The sequence below is a fragment of the Triturus cristatus genome, chromosome 5_1, assembly GCF_964204655.1.
Source record: "Triturus cristatus chromosome 5_1, aTriCri1.1, whole genome shotgun sequence".
NCBI lineage: Eukaryota > Metazoa > Chordata > Amphibia > Caudata > Salamandridae > Triturus > Triturus cristatus.
Genome location: NC_140587.1, coordinates 388,093,724 through 388,111,146, shown reverse-complemented (window position 1 = coordinate 388,111,146; position 17,423 = coordinate 388,093,724). Strand labels below are relative to the sequence as shown.

Here is a 17,423-nt window from a genome sequence, read left to right as displayed (position 1 = left end):
TGGAGATGAGTTAGGAGCAGAGGTCTCTGGTTTGCCAGGGGAATGTGTAGGTAGTCCATATAATCCAGTTTTTTTCTTTGCAATTTGGGACTTGTAGTCCTGGGTTTACAAAATGATAAAATAGCTTTGTTTGAGTATTTTGCATGGGAAGTGAAAAAATTATATTTGTCTGCATATGTGTATAGATTGTATCTAGAATTTTAATTCAATCACTACTTCAATTATTTTATTTTGTATAGAAGACCAAGGTACTCAATACCACTGCCTTGTGTCCGGTTGGTGATTAAACACTTAGGGCCCGATTCCGATGCGGTTAGGAAAGCATTCCCACCTAGGGCCCGATTACGATGCAGTTAGAAAGGCCTCCTAACGGTATTTGCTCCTTTTGAATCGGATCAGGAACGTGTCTACCCAACCAAGGGCCAGATTACGATGCAGTTAGGAACATAGGCTCCCATAGAAGTCAATGGGAGTCCAACCAAATCGTATCTGGAAGCATCCGGGTGCATCATATTCGGTTGGTCAGACTCTCCCGATCCGAGTCGTTTGGAAACCATTTCCTAACCGATTTGATAGGGAAGATTTCCTAACCGCATCAGAATAGAGCCCTTAGGGCCCGATTCTGATGCAGTTTGGAAAGCTTCCCAACCGAATGGGTTTGGGAATGGCTTCCAACCGAATCAGATCGGGAGGGTCCAACCGACCGAGTATGATGCATCCGGATGCTTCCAGTTACGATTTGGTTGGACTCCCATTGACCTCAATGGGAGACTTTGTTCCACCCAAATGCATAGGCTCCAATTGAAGAAGGGAGTGGCTGGGGAAAATCGGGCACCCTACGGGGGGCACCCCCTGGTGCCTGCCACACTGTGCATGGCTGGTAAGGGAAGACCAATGGGTACCACCACGGGCCCGATTGGGAAGGATCCAGGTGCAGGGGGGCCACCACGGGCCCCCAAAGTCTGATTCCACCTGGCAATTTGAGTCGGACGGCACGATTCGGAAAGGCCGTCCAAATCGAGCATCGTACTCAGTCGTTTGGAAACGCGGCCCACAGAGACGTACATTTCTGCTCCGTATGGCTCTGTCATCCCAAATGCCTTCGGGTTTGGATTGGGATATTCCTAATGCCTAACTCGAATCGTACTTGGTCGGTTGGAAACTTTTCAGAGTCAGTTGGTAAGACACATTCCCGATCCGATTTGGACGGAGCAAATGTCATTAGGAGGCCTTCCTAACTGCATCAGAATTAAGCCCTTAGTTAAAACATTTATCATAGGATGTGGGTTTTACAAGCCACAGAATAAGAGCACCACTCTAAATTTTGACCTTGGACCTCAGAATGGTGATAAAGTTCTAATTGCACACGTTTCCCATTGTTCCATGGTGCACAACTGAGAATGTGTTTATGATACTCAGAATAAGGTTCTAAATGTACATTTGGGTTGCTTCCTTAGATTTTAGTCTTAAGAGTGCATCAAAACTGGCATGTCCCTATCGTGAAGGTGATGGCTTTAGAGACATCTGTATTCCTTGAAAGGCAGGAAACATGGTTCTGTCTCTGAACACGTTTCTCTTCAAGCCCAGTCACTTCTGCCCACCGTTCCTCTGGTTATTGCAATTAAGGTCTCAATTGGCTGCTATGAAGTGGCTGAGTCATCGAAAGCAGCCGCTCGTTCCCGTTTTGGTTGCTGTTTGCATCCTACTCGGTACCTTGCAGCTTCTTTTGTTTTCATTCATTCGCCTTGTCTTTTATGAGGCTTGTTGAAATGTGAACGAATCCGAAAGAAAATCTGCTGATAAATTCCTTGTATTGACAGTGGCAAAGGTGATTGACGCCTTCTTGGGTGTTTCTGTAGGGCTGTGGGTTGCATGGGAACAACCTTGGCCCCAGGTATCGCTCATCGAGACCTTACGGCTTTTGTCAGCTTTTATCAGGATGGCCACCTGGTAGGATTGCTTTACAGTCCATCCCTCTCTCCTGCTCAGCGCCATTCCCGAGAGGGAGAATGGAGTGATTTCCCTCTGACGGTGGGCCAGATCTTATTTGAGGATATGCTTAAAACTATTACAAGACAAGAAAATGTAGGCAACGTTTGAGCTGTGACCAGAGAGATTTAACTGGAAGAAGCCTGCAGATAGTTTAATGACATGTCGCTCCTGGCAAAGGATGCGCACAGTTCCCAGGGAGGCACTGTACGGTGTGTACTGTACTTTACACAAGTCGTGCATTTGAAAGCATTGTCCTTCAAACCTGATGTTCTGAGAGAAAGAGAGAGAGAGAGAGAGAGAGAGAGAGAGAGAGAGAGAGTGTGCGTGTGCGTGTGCGTGTGTATGTGTGGTTATGTGTGTGTGTGTATTTGTTTAGGAGTAAGAGAGGTGCTTTATATTTTACAAATGTTAAACAAAACAACTGCCCGAAATGACGTACCACAAGATGAAAATATTTTCTTTGTTATTATACAATAGAAAAGGCTCTTAAATGTGTTTCATTTTACATCCATGAAAATGGAAACAGTTTGCAAAAATACTCAAAGTGCACTCAACGGGGATTATTATGTTTTCTCATTTATATCAGGGATGATTCAGAGATTGGTTTGACCTTTTAATCCGAAATGTAAAGACTTTCGCTTAACCTCTGTGTAATCTGAACGAGGGGGTGTTACAGTGATCACAGCATTCTTATTAAAATTCATCGCACAGACCCAGTCCTCCCACAAGCAATATTTTGAGCTTAGGCTTTGCAGCAGGCCTCTCTGGTGCACTTGATCTTTTTCTTGTGAAATGTTTAAAGTACCTGCTTTGAAGAGGGATTTTCCGGTGCTGCTAAGGTGAACAATTCCTCTCTCGTGTTTGTCCGTCTAAATTTACAACACTGAAATTCTAAATTTAGCGCGCCACTAAAAACTAATGCAAACTGACATGGATTTCAAGGTTATCAAATTCTCATTGGTGCTCACCTCCACAATGAATGCAAACTGAAATGGGTTTGAGGCTGTCTGTCTTGTCCATTAAATCATTAAGAGCATCCAAGGAGCTTCTTTGGAGAGTAACAACTGCTATCTGTATGGGACTTCTTAAAACTCTAATGGGATTCTTTGCAAAGTCTCTACCTTTTGAACTTTGAAAGAATAAAACCATCATTAGGATAATTTCGGAAATCCTGATTTGGACGGAAACAGGATTTTTTGCGCGATTCAGGATTCAGAGATGAGCAGTAAGTCGAGTTTCCCTTAGACACATTTTAACAAATACAATTTTGCGGCAAATGACCGAAGAAAACAGCACAGACTATTGGAACAGCAGGCGGAAATCAGCGCAAAAGCACCGATTTTTTAGTCAGTTCCCATTTCTCAGGGAAAAGCCTAAAGTTAGAATGAAAGCCTACGTCTCAATAATTTTGCTTTTATGAACAGCTTGGAGTCAGCTTCGGATCTGAGCCTATCATCAGTTGTTGTGTGTTAAAATGCTGCTTAGCAAGTGCTCAATATGGATTGTTTAAATACCACAATGGTCCCTCATGAAATCTAAATGTTTTATTATATCACTTCCTATCATTTCTTTTATTTTTAATGGTCATCTTATATTCAATACCACAATGATTTATGGGGGAAAAATAAATTGCATTTCCCTATATCCACTCACTTGCACGTTTAAACAAGAACCAGCAACGCCAATAGAGCTTACCGTTAGCAGGGGACTGTCTGTCTATTAGGTTTGTCAATGGTTGTTTGCAGTGTTGCCACCAGTAAAAGTCAAAATGGATGCAACACACATGCTCACATGCATCATGACACATATTCATGCATATTTGCATGCAGGGGCCATCTTGGAATCATTAGTATTCAAAGATGTCCGCAGCACACGCATCACTTTCCATGCCAATGCATGTGCTCATGCAGAAGCCATCTTGCACAGCTAACCTTCCAAAATGGCTGCCACCTGGGTACATATGCATTATAACATGGAGCAACCATTTTCTCCTTGATTTTGATTCTCTGTTTCAACAAGCTGAAAATTAAAAGTGAAGTACATGGAACTTTAAGAAATTAACCAAGCGACTTCTAGCTCTTGGCAGTTGCTGAGCCCTCAGAATAAATATATCACGGGATAGGGAGGGAGCACCACTAGAGAAACGAACAAGCTGGTAGAGGTGGAAGGTGGAGAGAATGTGCGAGCCTTCAATTAAAAAAAAAATGTTTTAAAAAAAGTAAAAGCTAACCAAAATGCCAACATGTAAGTAGACCAGTTTAGTGGTTCACATCTACGAAATGCCATGGCTACTACCAACACGGATGAATAATCCTGTTTGCCAGTGTCTAAAACCTCCTTAATCACAGTAGCAATGACTGAAAGGGACTGTCTAAAAGCCGCTTTCTGTAGGTGCATGTTTATGCTGTGTATTGAGTGGTGTGTGTTGACATGAGCTATAGCCAGACAGCTAAAGCTGACTTAAAAATGGGTATTCACGTGTATTATTTCAACAGCAATTACATTACTAATCTACAACAGTGACCTGCTTGGCAAGGTCCCTTTACGTTCACTCTTCTACTTTTGACGTCTCTCTTCTACTTTTTTGCTGTTCTTGAAATAAACGATAGAGTTTAATAACTCAAATATATTGGAAGGTGCACAGCAACGTTGTTGCCACATAAGCGTGGACATCTTCTTACATTCTGACCTTGCTATGTTTAGAATGTATATCAGCATCAAAATCCAATTTATTCAATCTTCATGAGAGGACGAAAATGATACTATTCGACCTAGTTAAACTTTAAATTGACTGGCCTGGTAAAGGCCAAAGAGAGAATAAAGACTAATTACTATAATCCCAAATGTAGTTATCTGGCGCCAACAGCAGCATCAACTGCAGTCCCAATGTCTAGTGATCTGCACTTGAAGGTTCTTGGTCAAAAGTATAAGGCTCAAAAAGGGTCATCTAGCAGGGACCAAAAGCGTTTGGGAAGTGTCTCTCTCACAACTTGGGTTTCTGGGTGCTTAAGCAGCTGCCAATTGTTTCTTCGTAAAATATAACCCTTATCATCACCAATAGACAGACACAATAAGCATCCCAGGCAGCTGAGGACCGGTTAATTTGGAATGAAGCCCAATCAGAGGGGCTGTCTGTCATCTGCGTGTTTCCTCAAGCAGGGGCTTCAAGACCAATGCCTACAGCTGGCAAACGTATAGGGACATCTTAGGCGACCCACATGATATTTGCTAACCTCCAAAGTTTTGTGTGAATTTGTGGTGCTTGAAAGCGAATAATAAAATGCATACATTTTTGCAGTTTTTCAAGATTGATGAGAAAAGCAAGTTAGTAGTGTGTGTAAAGGTCTACTATTTGAGCTAAGACAGCCTTCATGTAGACTGGGCCCCTCTAAGGCTTCCTGCTCCACCAACCTTTGATAGTATAGAGCACCTTGGTTGTTTGTTTTACACTGGGCAGCGTCAGATGAGACAATTTGTGATGAAAATAATTATTTTGACAGGAATGCATCTGGGGAGCTGGGGTTGGGGCTTGTAATGAGTGTGGCTGGAACACAGGAGGAACTTGAAAAGTGTTGGCTCTGGGATACACACTGTGCAGGACATCATCATTTGGCTGCAAAGTCATGTGAAATGCTGAATTTGCAAAGAGTGAGTGTAAGTGAAAGTAACATATAAAGTAGGGTTGGGCGGTGAACTCCGCTCTGCCGGTGGAGTTCATGCAGTTTGTGGCACTCCGCGCTCCACTTGGAATGCTGAATTCGGCAAAAGAAACTCTGCCAATTGTGCGCCACTCACCTCCTCCTAGTCTCTAAGCGTTAGTTTCTTTCTTTCTTCAGCACAATAGTATTGCTTTTCTGTCCCTGTACTCCTGTTGCCCTTGTTTCTCATTCTTCCCGCCCCTTCCTGGAGCAACGGCGCTCTCTGACGATGCACAGCTCTGCTTCACTATTTTCCGGCATGGCCTTACGACAAACAGTTAACTCATTTGCAGTGTAAGCAACTGAGTCGATAGATGGCTACCGGGAATAGCGGCAAAACTGGAGATATAGAAGAGGACTTATCCCAGCTCCTCTTCCCCAATGGTAAGAGAAAGATCCGCCTTCCTGAGAAATATGCTACCCCACACATGCCATACAGTTTTCCCATCTTGCTTGCGGATGATGTTTAATAAGCATATGAGGAAAAACAAGCACCACTCCTCAAAAATGAGTGCCCCAAAGCAGGCAGCTCTACTTAGCAGAACATGTAGGATCCAACACATGCCCCCTCTTCCTCACAGCGCTATATAATTCAGCCAGGCCCTGTGCAGTAACACGGTAGCAAGGCACACCTTCGGAGGCAGGCGCTAGCCTCGCTGATTCTTAAACACAGAATGCCATATCGTCCCCCCTCTGAAAAGAAATGTGAAAGCAGGAAGCACCTGACTGGGCCTTTCCATCCTGCCCTCTGTCAAGCACACAGAGGTGAATGTGCAGTGTTAACCATATGTTACTTACACACAAGCTCAGTTCACTGGTGCATGAGTGTGAACACCCAGGCCCCTCAAAAGGGAATGTGCCAGGATCACCCACACACATCAACACATCAACTATCAGCAAACAGAAGGCCCCTTTTTTAGCTTTTCTCAAGTTGTGAAAGCCTCTCACTTCCCCAGTGAGGCAATCCCAGATTCCAAGATGCTGATCTTGTACTACCAGGCCCCGCACACTAGCTAGCAGCCAGAGAACCCCTCAGGGCTGGCCTGAGGGCCTTAGAGACAGCCAAGGGTTGCCAGCTGACAACTCTGCTCTAGTTCCAGGGGCCTGTGGGCGTGGTTTATAGCCTAGTTACTGGGCAGCCCAACCTGGGGGAGAAGGTCTCACAACTCCATGCCTCAGCCCAGGCCAGCGTGCGCATCCCTAGAGTAGCCTGTGCCGACTTGTACTGGAATACCGGGCCTTTCCTTCCAGTGTTTTTCTAGAGCCTTGTGCTTGAGTGTGCATCAGTGCCCACACACTGTTCCAAGTGTGCCAGGGCCTCATGGGGCACACTGATGCTGTCCTTCGGTGGACCTGGGTGCCGGTCACATGTAGCTCTAGTGCCAGTCTACATGAGGCCCCCCAAGACAGCAATGGTGTAGTGACAACAAGGAGGCCATTGCATGGAGATGGCTTAAGTTACTTCTTGGGGTATCCTAGACACGTACAACATTCTCAGCTGCTCCAATCCAAGCTCAAGGGTCAGGACTGGACAGAACTCCACGGAATTTCACAGAGTTTATAGGTAATTCCGCAGAGTAGAACTCCATGAGTTCCGCCCACCCCTATTATAAATCCCATCTAAAAGCAGTGGGATTTTACTGAAGAACCTTTGCAGTTTTCCATCATGAGACTCTGTAAACACCTACAAATGAAGCTGCTGAGAACAACTGTTTTGTCGACTCAAGAACCTTTTGCCCATCTTTACAACCAACATCGACCAAGCTCATGCAAGGTAATGAAGCTCTCACACGGAGTTCTCATTGGTGGTGGCTCCTGGTCAGTGCTGGCTCGCATAGGGCGTGCTGCGGGGTGGTGGGGCGGGGGAGGGGCAGGGTGGGGGGGGTAGTAAACTCAGACATACGACGGAACAGAGGAAAGTAATTATTACTTTGGTGCTGCTCTCTAAACTGCTTTTAGAAGAGATTTCAGAATTTATGTAACAGCCTTGCATGGAGATCTAGGTTTACACAAGAGTAATACCAAAATGTGGTAATTGTCACAATTATGGGGTCATGCGGTATATCGTAATTCAGAGTTGTTAGACCCTCAAAATGGCACTAATCTGCGTATAATGTTGTTGTTGCACATTTTTCACATTTTGATTTAGTAGTTACCACCAGTTTGTTGATTATGGAACTTGCAACATGCACTGTATTTCCTTGAAGTAAAATGGGACTGCCACATAATGAGTGTATCAGACTGAAATTTCATGAACAAGTGGAGATAATACTATATAGGACAAAATGAGTGGTATATATTGTGAATTATGCAGGGAGCTACTCTGCTTATTTTTGGAACAGCCACTTGGAGTTAACCAAAATATTGCAGACAGAGCACTGCACAATCCAGCCTGTCAACGAGCACATATTGCAATGATTTTAATGAATGTAATTTAATTACCTGCAGGGTTTAGGAAATGTTTGCAATTACTATTTTAGTTTTAAAACTTCTGCTGATCGAAAATAACATACTGTATCGGCTCTTTTAATTCTTTCCGTATTTTAATATCCTCAGGAGGAGCCATGCAGCTCCTACATCTATGCCAGTGATATGGATGTTTAATTGCTTGCCCCAAGCTGTGCAATTTATAACCAGTTAAGGTTATGTAAGGTCTTGCAGCAAACCTTGTAAGCAGATCTATTCTACCTTTGCCCCCCATCTCCCTCAAAGCTCTTTGTGTTTTTGCCTCTTTTATGAGATTTGTCGTCTTTATTACGGTTATTTCCTTTATGAATATACCTGAAAGCGCGTATTGATCTTCGTTGCTTTAACTCCTTTTTGTTGCATTCTCTTGTGAAAAGAAGGCACCTGGTAATGCATGCGTTAATATAAATGAAATTTCAAGTCTTTCAGGAGAGAACTGGATAAAAAAATACATATGTTATGGAAATAGGAAGATGTATTTTCAAAACTTTGTTTTTTGGGAAGGGATGAGAGGAGGAAGGTGACCCAAATGAAGTTGCCTTCATGTAAATTAACTTATTACAACTTGCGACTTCATTAGATCGAGGAAGACCATGTATTTCAGCCTTGGGGTGGGTTACATAGTTTTAGGTCTCTAATGGTCGAGGTTCACCACCTGGTGCTACCAACTACCCAATGGTATTTGTGCGGTTTTAAACCCCAAAGAGCACAGGCGGGAGTCTACATCCGAGGTCTCTCACTTCTGACTGACCGCATCCAAATGCAGGGCAGAGTGTATGCAGAGGCTGTCAAGCTGCAAACATGTCTACTGCAGTATCTGTAGCTTCTCTCTTCTCCTTGTTTCCCACATCCATCAAGTCACATAAAACCATGCTGGACCTGTGCCCCCCACAGCAGGTAGTGTATTACAGCAGGTATGGTACTCTACTGGTCACCGTGCTGACTTGACATGCTAGGACAACACAGCAGGCATAGTTGTCCACTATTAACAGGGGTGAAATACCATGCTAGCGTAATATGACTGGTTTAGTACTCGACTGGTTACAGGGATGATGACATGCTAGAAGAATACAGCAGGAATAGTGCTCCACTGGTCACAGAGGTGATATGACAATCAAAAACAAAGTGATGGCTGGAATACTTCAATTAATGTCAGCCACTGGAAATTGGTTAGGGCTACATCTCAATCCATGGGTTTTCACCCACTATGCCACCTCAGTTTGGACCCAGCCATAAGCGAATCAGTCTGGACCCTGCTCCAGGGGGAACAGTCCAGCTTGAACTGCCGGGGAAGATCCTCCCTGTATTGGAACACAACCAACCCAGGACCAGTTTTGCTCTTATTAGGGTTCGTCACACAGGTATTGCTTGGTTCCGGTGGCACAATGAGCATGGAACACAAGTCTAGGCATATCCGTCATACTCAGGGCATCAAAAACAAAGTGACAAATGGAATGCTTGAATTAATCTCAGGCACTGGGAATTACTCAGGCCCGCAGCCCAATCCATCATTTTTCACCCACCATACCGTCAGTTTGGATCCTGCCATATGCAAATCAGTCATGAACCTGCGCCAGTGGGAACAGTCCAGCCCAAACTGCCAGAACATATCCTCCCTGAACTGGAACGCATGTAACCCAGGACTAGATTGGTCGAATTAGGGCTCATCAGCTAGGTACAGCTTGGTTCCAGTGGCACAGTGAGCGCAGGACCTATGTCTTGGCATACCTGTCACACTCAGGACATCTAAAATAAAGTAAGGGATGTAATGTTTAAATTAATTTCAGCCACTGACAATCGCTTGGGCTGCATCCCAGTCCACCGTTTTCCGCCCACTATTCCACCTAAGTTTGGACTCAGTCATATTCGAATTGCATATTGACTCTGCTCCAAAAGGAACAGCCCAGCCTAAACTGGCAGGCCAGGTCCTCCCTCAACAGGACCATAACAATCCAACAGGGATTTTCAATAAAAACAGGAAGGGCGCGTTCAGGCATTTGAAATAAGTCATGTGTTAAGGAAACAGAGAGGACACTGATCACTTCCATCAATATACAACAGAGATTTCTTTAAAAACATTAAAATACAAATATATCATCAATTGATCCTAAGTAATGACCAAATATAAATTTTTTTTTAGGCATGAAATTCGATTTCTAGATGAAAACAGGAGACGTTAGAAAATCTATTATTCGTGAGGACAGAGGGTAGGTTCTCATTAGGCAAGTCCTATATCACAAGTTTCAATATTTAATTGACATCAGCAACTATTAAAACACCTAGTTTGCATAATGAGAAAATAATGCATTGTGGTCCTTTTTAGATTGCCCAATTCATTAAATGAGATTCTAGGAGTCATAAACATGGCATACACATTAAGTAGTATTAATGATGAACTATGGTCAATCAAATAATACAAATATAAATCACCAATACATCCTAGGATCCAGCTACATTCAATTGATCAATCAAGCAATCAATCAATCAATCAATCATTTATATAAATTGCAACACTATTACCCCTAGGGGTATCTGGGCACTGAGGGTGCTGAGTCTACATCGAAAAGCCAGGTCTTGAGTCACTTTCTGAAATCTGCCAGGGAGGGTGCCCTTAAGAGGTGGAGGTCCTTCCACACTTTGAGGGCGATGTAGGAGAATACGCACCCCCACTCTAGTTGTGATGGATGCAGGGGGAGTGTACGAGTAAATTGGTGAGCAGGTTTCTCAAGGGAAGATGGAAATTCTCACTCAGCCATGTCTCCTGGCTTCACAGGACAAAGGCAAGGCAAGCATCAGGGGACGGCCATTGCCACTGATGAGAAGGTGCCTCCAAATCTGTTAATCAGTGGAAAAAACACATTCATCACGGTCTGCTCTCCCAGAGTAAGGGAGAACAAATTCCCTGGATTATAAAATGCAAGCGACTCTGCAGAACTCTGAAACAAATTAGCCAAGTTACAGGGTTTCAAAGCAACCGAGACAGGGTCGGATTAGGACAATAAATAGTCCTATGCACCATAATAAGGGGCAGAAGTTCAATGAACTGGCGAGGTGCGGGTTAGCTCCAAAATGGCTAACGTCGCACACCTTCAGTTAAAAAATGCAGGGATGCACAATATTTAAAATGATATGGTGGATCCCTGTGTTTCCCCTATTGCTAAATTAAGCTGCCTAGCGCCAATGCAGGCACCCTTGCACCATAGTGCAAGGATGCCTGCATTGAGGTAAGGATTGTTTATGTGCAGGAAGGTGTCCCTTCCTTCACACAAACAACTGCTTTGTGTAGCACACATAGAAGTTGTAATTCATCATGTTTTTTAATGACTGTTTATGTGCAAGAAGGGACAGCTTCCTGCACATAAACAATCATGCATGGCGATTTGCTGTTTCTATGTGTGCTGTACAATGCAACCAACATAGAAACAGCAAAAACGCAGAAAAATTCATAATTTCTCTTCATTTCGCCATGTTAAGACCAGGTTTTTTTTTGGTATGAATTTTGGCGCTGCTCCATATTTACGCGACCTTTGTAAATAGGGGGCAGGGGCAAGATCAATGGGTGTTGCGGCAAAACGCCCACCGCAGCATACAATGCCCACCCTTTTCATGCTAAGTGTATGTAGAGTGAAAGTCGGCGTTAAGCCACATTAAGTGGCTTAATGCCACATTGTAAATAAGGCGATGACCTTAACATCACCAGAATGTGGATACCCCTTAGTGCAACAGATAGCTTAAAAAGTGACCCACATTTGCAAATCAGGTCAGTTTTGAACTTGAAAAATGTGCTGTATAGTTATTTTGCAAGGTTTGGATGATTTAAAATCACTTGTGCTTGCTGCAGTCTATCTTTGTGGTGAAAATAGAGAAACAAACAGCAAAACTCATCCCACCTGGTCCTAAAACAGGCCCACAAATTGCTAAAAAAACAGCCCTTTCACTGATCTGTCAGACCAGTCCATCGGGCACTACTTGATTGCCCTATGGACCTGTCTGACCCTGAACCGAGCACCAGGAACTTCAAAAACCATTGGGGAGAGAGATGCAGAAACACAGAAATTATAAATCACAGAATCTACCTAAACTGAGCTGGTAAGCAAGTCACCAGGCACAAGAACAAATAGGACAAGCGCATAGAGTTCAGTCTTCGGGAGGGTAGGTGAAGTCAAAATCGCCTAGGACACCTGAGCACATTTTGGCATATTTTGAATGTTTCTCTTGGTGTAGGGTATTTAGTTATGAATATAGCCTTGTAACACGTATATTCATAACCGCAAATTGCACAACAATGGAAGAGAGGATTTCCTAAATATCTATCTACCAGTGCATCTACCCCTTCTGATGCATTTGAAAGCATTCCCGTGGCCCCTGCATCAGTCCATAATTTGAGACGGTGGTTTCCGATGCAAGGCACCGGTACTTAATTGTCAACTCCGGCACTTATGACAGTCTGCTGCATGGTGGTGTTCTTTGTCTAATCTTGAGACAAGCATAACAACAGTTATTTATGAACTCAATGCACTTTAAAAATGACTAATACCTGTCACCAAAGCCATTCTTATAGCTTTGGAGATCAGGAATAGTTAGAATTGTCAAACTTGTAGGTATGTGATGGCTAGTGGTTGTGTTGTTCCTGTTATTGGCTGTGCAGACAGCGACAAAGGGCGGTGCAAGTGGAAGTGGCCTCCTGAAGAGGGCCCTGGCACTTCTACTTTTTTACAAATTAAGCACTGCCCTGCATATTGGTGTGAAACCTATAAAATCAACTCCTGTGAAATGCAGCTGGTTTTCTATGAAGCAACCTACCTGTATAATTGCTCTACCTGAAAATACAGGTCAGGCACAGATTATCTGTGTGGGTATGTAGGCTTCAACTTTCCTTGAGATGTCTTTGGTCTAGAAAGCGGCCGCTACCTTCAGTCTAACCTGCGGAGTGGTCCATATTTTTGGGAAGTATTAAGCATCCCATATCTTTACCGCACCCCACATTTACTGGGTGCATGGTTACCTTCCTGTTGTCCACCTCAGGTAACACAGAAATGTGTGCCCCTTGTTCTGAGCTATAAAACTCAGAATAATGTGCTATTTTCACTGTTTGCCTCTTTGGAGTGTTGCAGACTTTGGTACTTTGTTTCAGTGTTTATTAAATGCATCCAGCCCTTTACTTTGATAAGCAAATGGATGCTCGGGCATTTAATTTAGTGTGTCAATCACTGTAGGAGGTTTTCAGCTCCTATTTGCTGGCAGTAAATCACTGAAAAATAGATCAATACCATGAATTTAGCGTTATTCTCTTTGGAATGTGAGGCTGTCTGGCATAAAATGGACTGTAGTTGGTATATTTAGATGCAACGGTACTGCCGCCGATCTGCTTCAAATGGCATACAGCTTGTTGTTTCTGGGTGCAAATCAAACCTTCTGGAACTGACTGTCATGGTGGCACTGTGAACAACTCTGAAAACAGAGGGAGATCCTGCTTGGTCGTTTGCAAGTGCAATCACTGGTAGGGAAAGCCAGGAGGTCTGGTTTGTGTGCCTGAAAGGCAACGTGAATTTGTATCTCACATGTATCGATAACCCTAAGAAAGCTTTGAAAGCATCCCACTACTCAACAAAAGAACAGATAAGGGAGAATTGGTTTTTTTGGGTGTGAAAGATGATTCGGAAGATTAATTCGGTGGTGAACCAAAAACAGCCATTTCTTTAGCAGCCAAATTACAATGAAATATTCGACAGTCCAAAGTTGGTTCGTATACTGAGGCAGAAGTGCCAGATGGACAGATGGCATCGTGGTAGGGCTAGCTTTCTGAAACATGGCACTCTTTCCCACAATTATTATTCGCACTGTACAACGTATCCTTTCTCCTTATCCTGTGAAGCGAATCACAGCTATGATGCAGACAGATTACGAGTCACAATGTGGCAAATCTGTCTACAGTGCTACAAAAGATTGTACCAATCGGAAAGTGTGTAACAAATCGGAAAAGTCATCTAAACTCAGTTTCCAACTCGCGAAGAGTTAAAAACAAGGAGTGGAGCTAAATATGACAGTCATGCTGTCATGTCCTGTTTTTTGCATTGATTTTGTGCTGTGTTTTGCATTGATCAGGATTAATGCAAAATTTTGCACAGCGAAACACTTTGGCCGTGTTTTTTGGCTAACGACAACGTTTTATGTGTGCAGTTGGTACATTTGTTTCACATTTGCAAACAGTGTGTAACTCTTTTTATGACCTAAAAAAGGAATACTTTTAACGCATCAACTCAGGTTATTTCACCGCAGGAACACAACTCTGCGCATCTTGTGAACAGTAGGATTTTCTATAAAATAATTTAACACACTAGTAACAATAAATCACCCAATGAGAGTCTGAGGAATATTGGATTTCACTTTTCTCTCTTAAGCTGATTTATGATTTAGGGAGGGGACTGGGTGCATGAGGATGTTGGATATAAGGCGTAGGAATGGCGAAGCATTGCTTCCAAGTTTCCAGTTTGCAGATGTGTGATATTTCAAGGTTTGCAGAGTGTTGATGTGTGACGTTTCAAGCCTCAGGTGTGACACTTTGAGTGACATTCTAATCAAGAGCCCAACAAGTCAACAGATCCTTGTAAAGAGATAATTTTCAGAAATTCGACCGTTTTAGAAATGTAGTGATGTGTAAAAAGAGGCGTAAAGGGGGAACAGTTAATGAGTACACTACCATATCAGATTTTGATCGCATAGGCAGTGCCTAATTTGAGCTGGTGGTTGCCAGTCTGGCCCACCGCACCCATTTTTTCGGGCCAGCTCTTCATACATTTGCTGACAGGAAGAGAGGGAAAATGCACAAAGCGCAAAGTGGAAAAAAGAGACAGGGAGGGTCTGGTGTTGATTAACGATGCCTAGGGTGGACTCGAGGCTGTGCAGGTATTCTGCATGCTGATACGTAATAGCACCTGCCGCTGGCGTTTTTACAGGGCTTTGGGCACCAACACCAATTCTATTTCAAGTTAAGCACTGGAGGCTATCCACAAGGTGAAACTGGGAGGCTTTCCTGCTGCATCTATGTCTTTCAAGAATCAGACACAGGAGGAGAGCACAGGGCTGCGCAGAGCAGCAGGGCTCAACAGCTTAACCGGTAACTCCTTCTATTACTGCCTTCTATTAGCTACACCTAGTCCGCTTGGCGTCGGGAAACCCTTTTTGGGTAGCTGTTGCGCCCTATAAATTAAAAATAATAAATAAATAAATAATAAACTCCTAGCACCAGTGACTGCACAAACTGACTAACACACAACACGCCACACGCACTGCCTCCATCCTATGTAGGAAATGAGGGGATCCAACCAGCCTCTGCAGCTATTATTGAGCCAGATGCAGGATAGGGCCACCCCAATGACTGACACCTGGACACGTCTTGCACTGCCTGCCCTTTGCCTGCAGTGCATTCGGAGAAGCCACCTGCAAGGAGTGAGGGAGGGTTTGTTATTTTCACTTCTACCTGGGCCCAACTCAAAGACCTTTCTTAAAGGGCTTTCAGTCCTCTTTTTGTGCGACTCTTAGCATGGCTGGGGTCTATCTGCAGCCTAGCACCTTGATGTCAATGCCATAGACCTTGTTGTCACTTCACAAGTGAGTAAGAGACAAAGAAATTGTTTGGCGGCAAAAACTTGAATTTGTTGAACCCCTGTATATAAAAGATGTGGGTGCACTTACAGTAATAATAATTTATTTATCACTTACTACTTAATTTATAAAATCTTGTTCTAGTGCTTGTCATCCCTATGTGGACTGTCGGGGTGCTTTGCATTACAGATATTATACAGAAAAAATAAACCATATAAGTGTTTAAGTAAGTTTACAGGAATTGTTACATAAACAATGAGGATTACAAGGTATAGGAGTCACATATCTTCCTTAAAGGTAGGCATTAAATGTTACGATTGCTTGCTCATGAGAAACACAAAGTCAGCATTTGAAACATAGCGCATTGATGGGGGTTGGCTGTACTAATAGGTCTTTATCAATATGCGAAGGAACTCTTTATATCATCTTTAGAATAACGAAAGAATGATGAAAATAAACAAAAAGGTTCTCCGCCTGTGCCTTGCAGTTCAGATGTAGCTCCTTGATGCCAGTTCAGAGCTCTCTGGGCTATATTAGAATGATTCTAACTTATGACCTGCTAATAAGAAAAGGATCTCTGTGGCAAAAGCAGCAACCCACTAAGCTACCTACATAAAATACAAATCTGTGCTGTACATGTTACAGGTTGTGCTTAGAAGCAGGCACATTAGCCCTCTATATTAATTTATGATGAGTCAAAAGTGTGACTAGACAAATCATACATGGCTCCAGCAAGTGCATTAACCATCAGAGTGTCAATCTCCAAGGACTTTAAGTGGGGTGGAGAGGTGGGCAGATTATGCTGAGTAGGAGAAATTCATTAGACATTTCTGTCACAGCTGATGAAAAGAAAATGTTTTGTTACCCTGCTTGTGTTTGGTTCTGATGTTAAGCACCATTTTATGTCCAGCCGCCATTTAGAATCATGTTGTGAGCTGCGTATTCCCTTATCAAGAAGCAGGCTGTGGAAAGTCCCATGTACTCAAGGTTAGGGCTTGCCCTGCTAATGAATACACTGTTCTTGTTAATGCAGTCCTTTCCCATAGATAGAGGATTTCTCCTACTAGCCTAGCGGTAGACACTAATAGAATGGCCTTGGTATAAAGATAATGTGTGCCGGGCCTCAGAGTCCAAACTCGTTTTGCTGTACCTCTTTGTTTTAGCTGCACCTGCCAGATTTCTATTAGAGGCGGGACATTCATGGTTCGGAAACATACATAATTTATATCTATGTTTGCTGAAGTCAGTCCCTCTGCATCAATTCCAGGAGGCTGGTCAGACTGGGCTCCGCTCGAGTGTACCTGAATAAAATATACTTGGTTTGTATTCCCTACTGTCTGACCAACTCTTCATTTGTATGGAAGGCTAAGAGGTGGTCGCGAGTGAACTGGGTGGCCCTAATCGGGTCACTTCCTTCACAGCAGAGAGACTGAATAGCACTGGATCACACACATGGCCCTGAGCGTCTGCTTTTAGGGACAACCATGTGACAAGAGGGCAATTCTTATAAATTTTAAAATAAGGGCCCCTACATACATGATGTACTTGCTAGACGTAGGAATTAAGTAACAATAAAGGGGAAAGTAATCTAGGCAAGTGTACACAACAGGAAAAATATACCGGCAAAACAACAATTACATCATACAGTTCAATGTGCAATAC

At 43.3% G+C, this 17,423-nt stretch overlaps 1 protein-coding gene across 2 annotated transcripts in view; it reads left to right on the top strand.

The window, feature by feature from the left end:
• Positions 1-17,423, top strand: part of OXR1 (oxidation resistance 1) — a 1,797,650-nt gene that overhangs the window by 306,193 nt on the left and 1,474,034 nt on the right. The gene's annotated exons all lie outside the window — the stretch shown is intronic.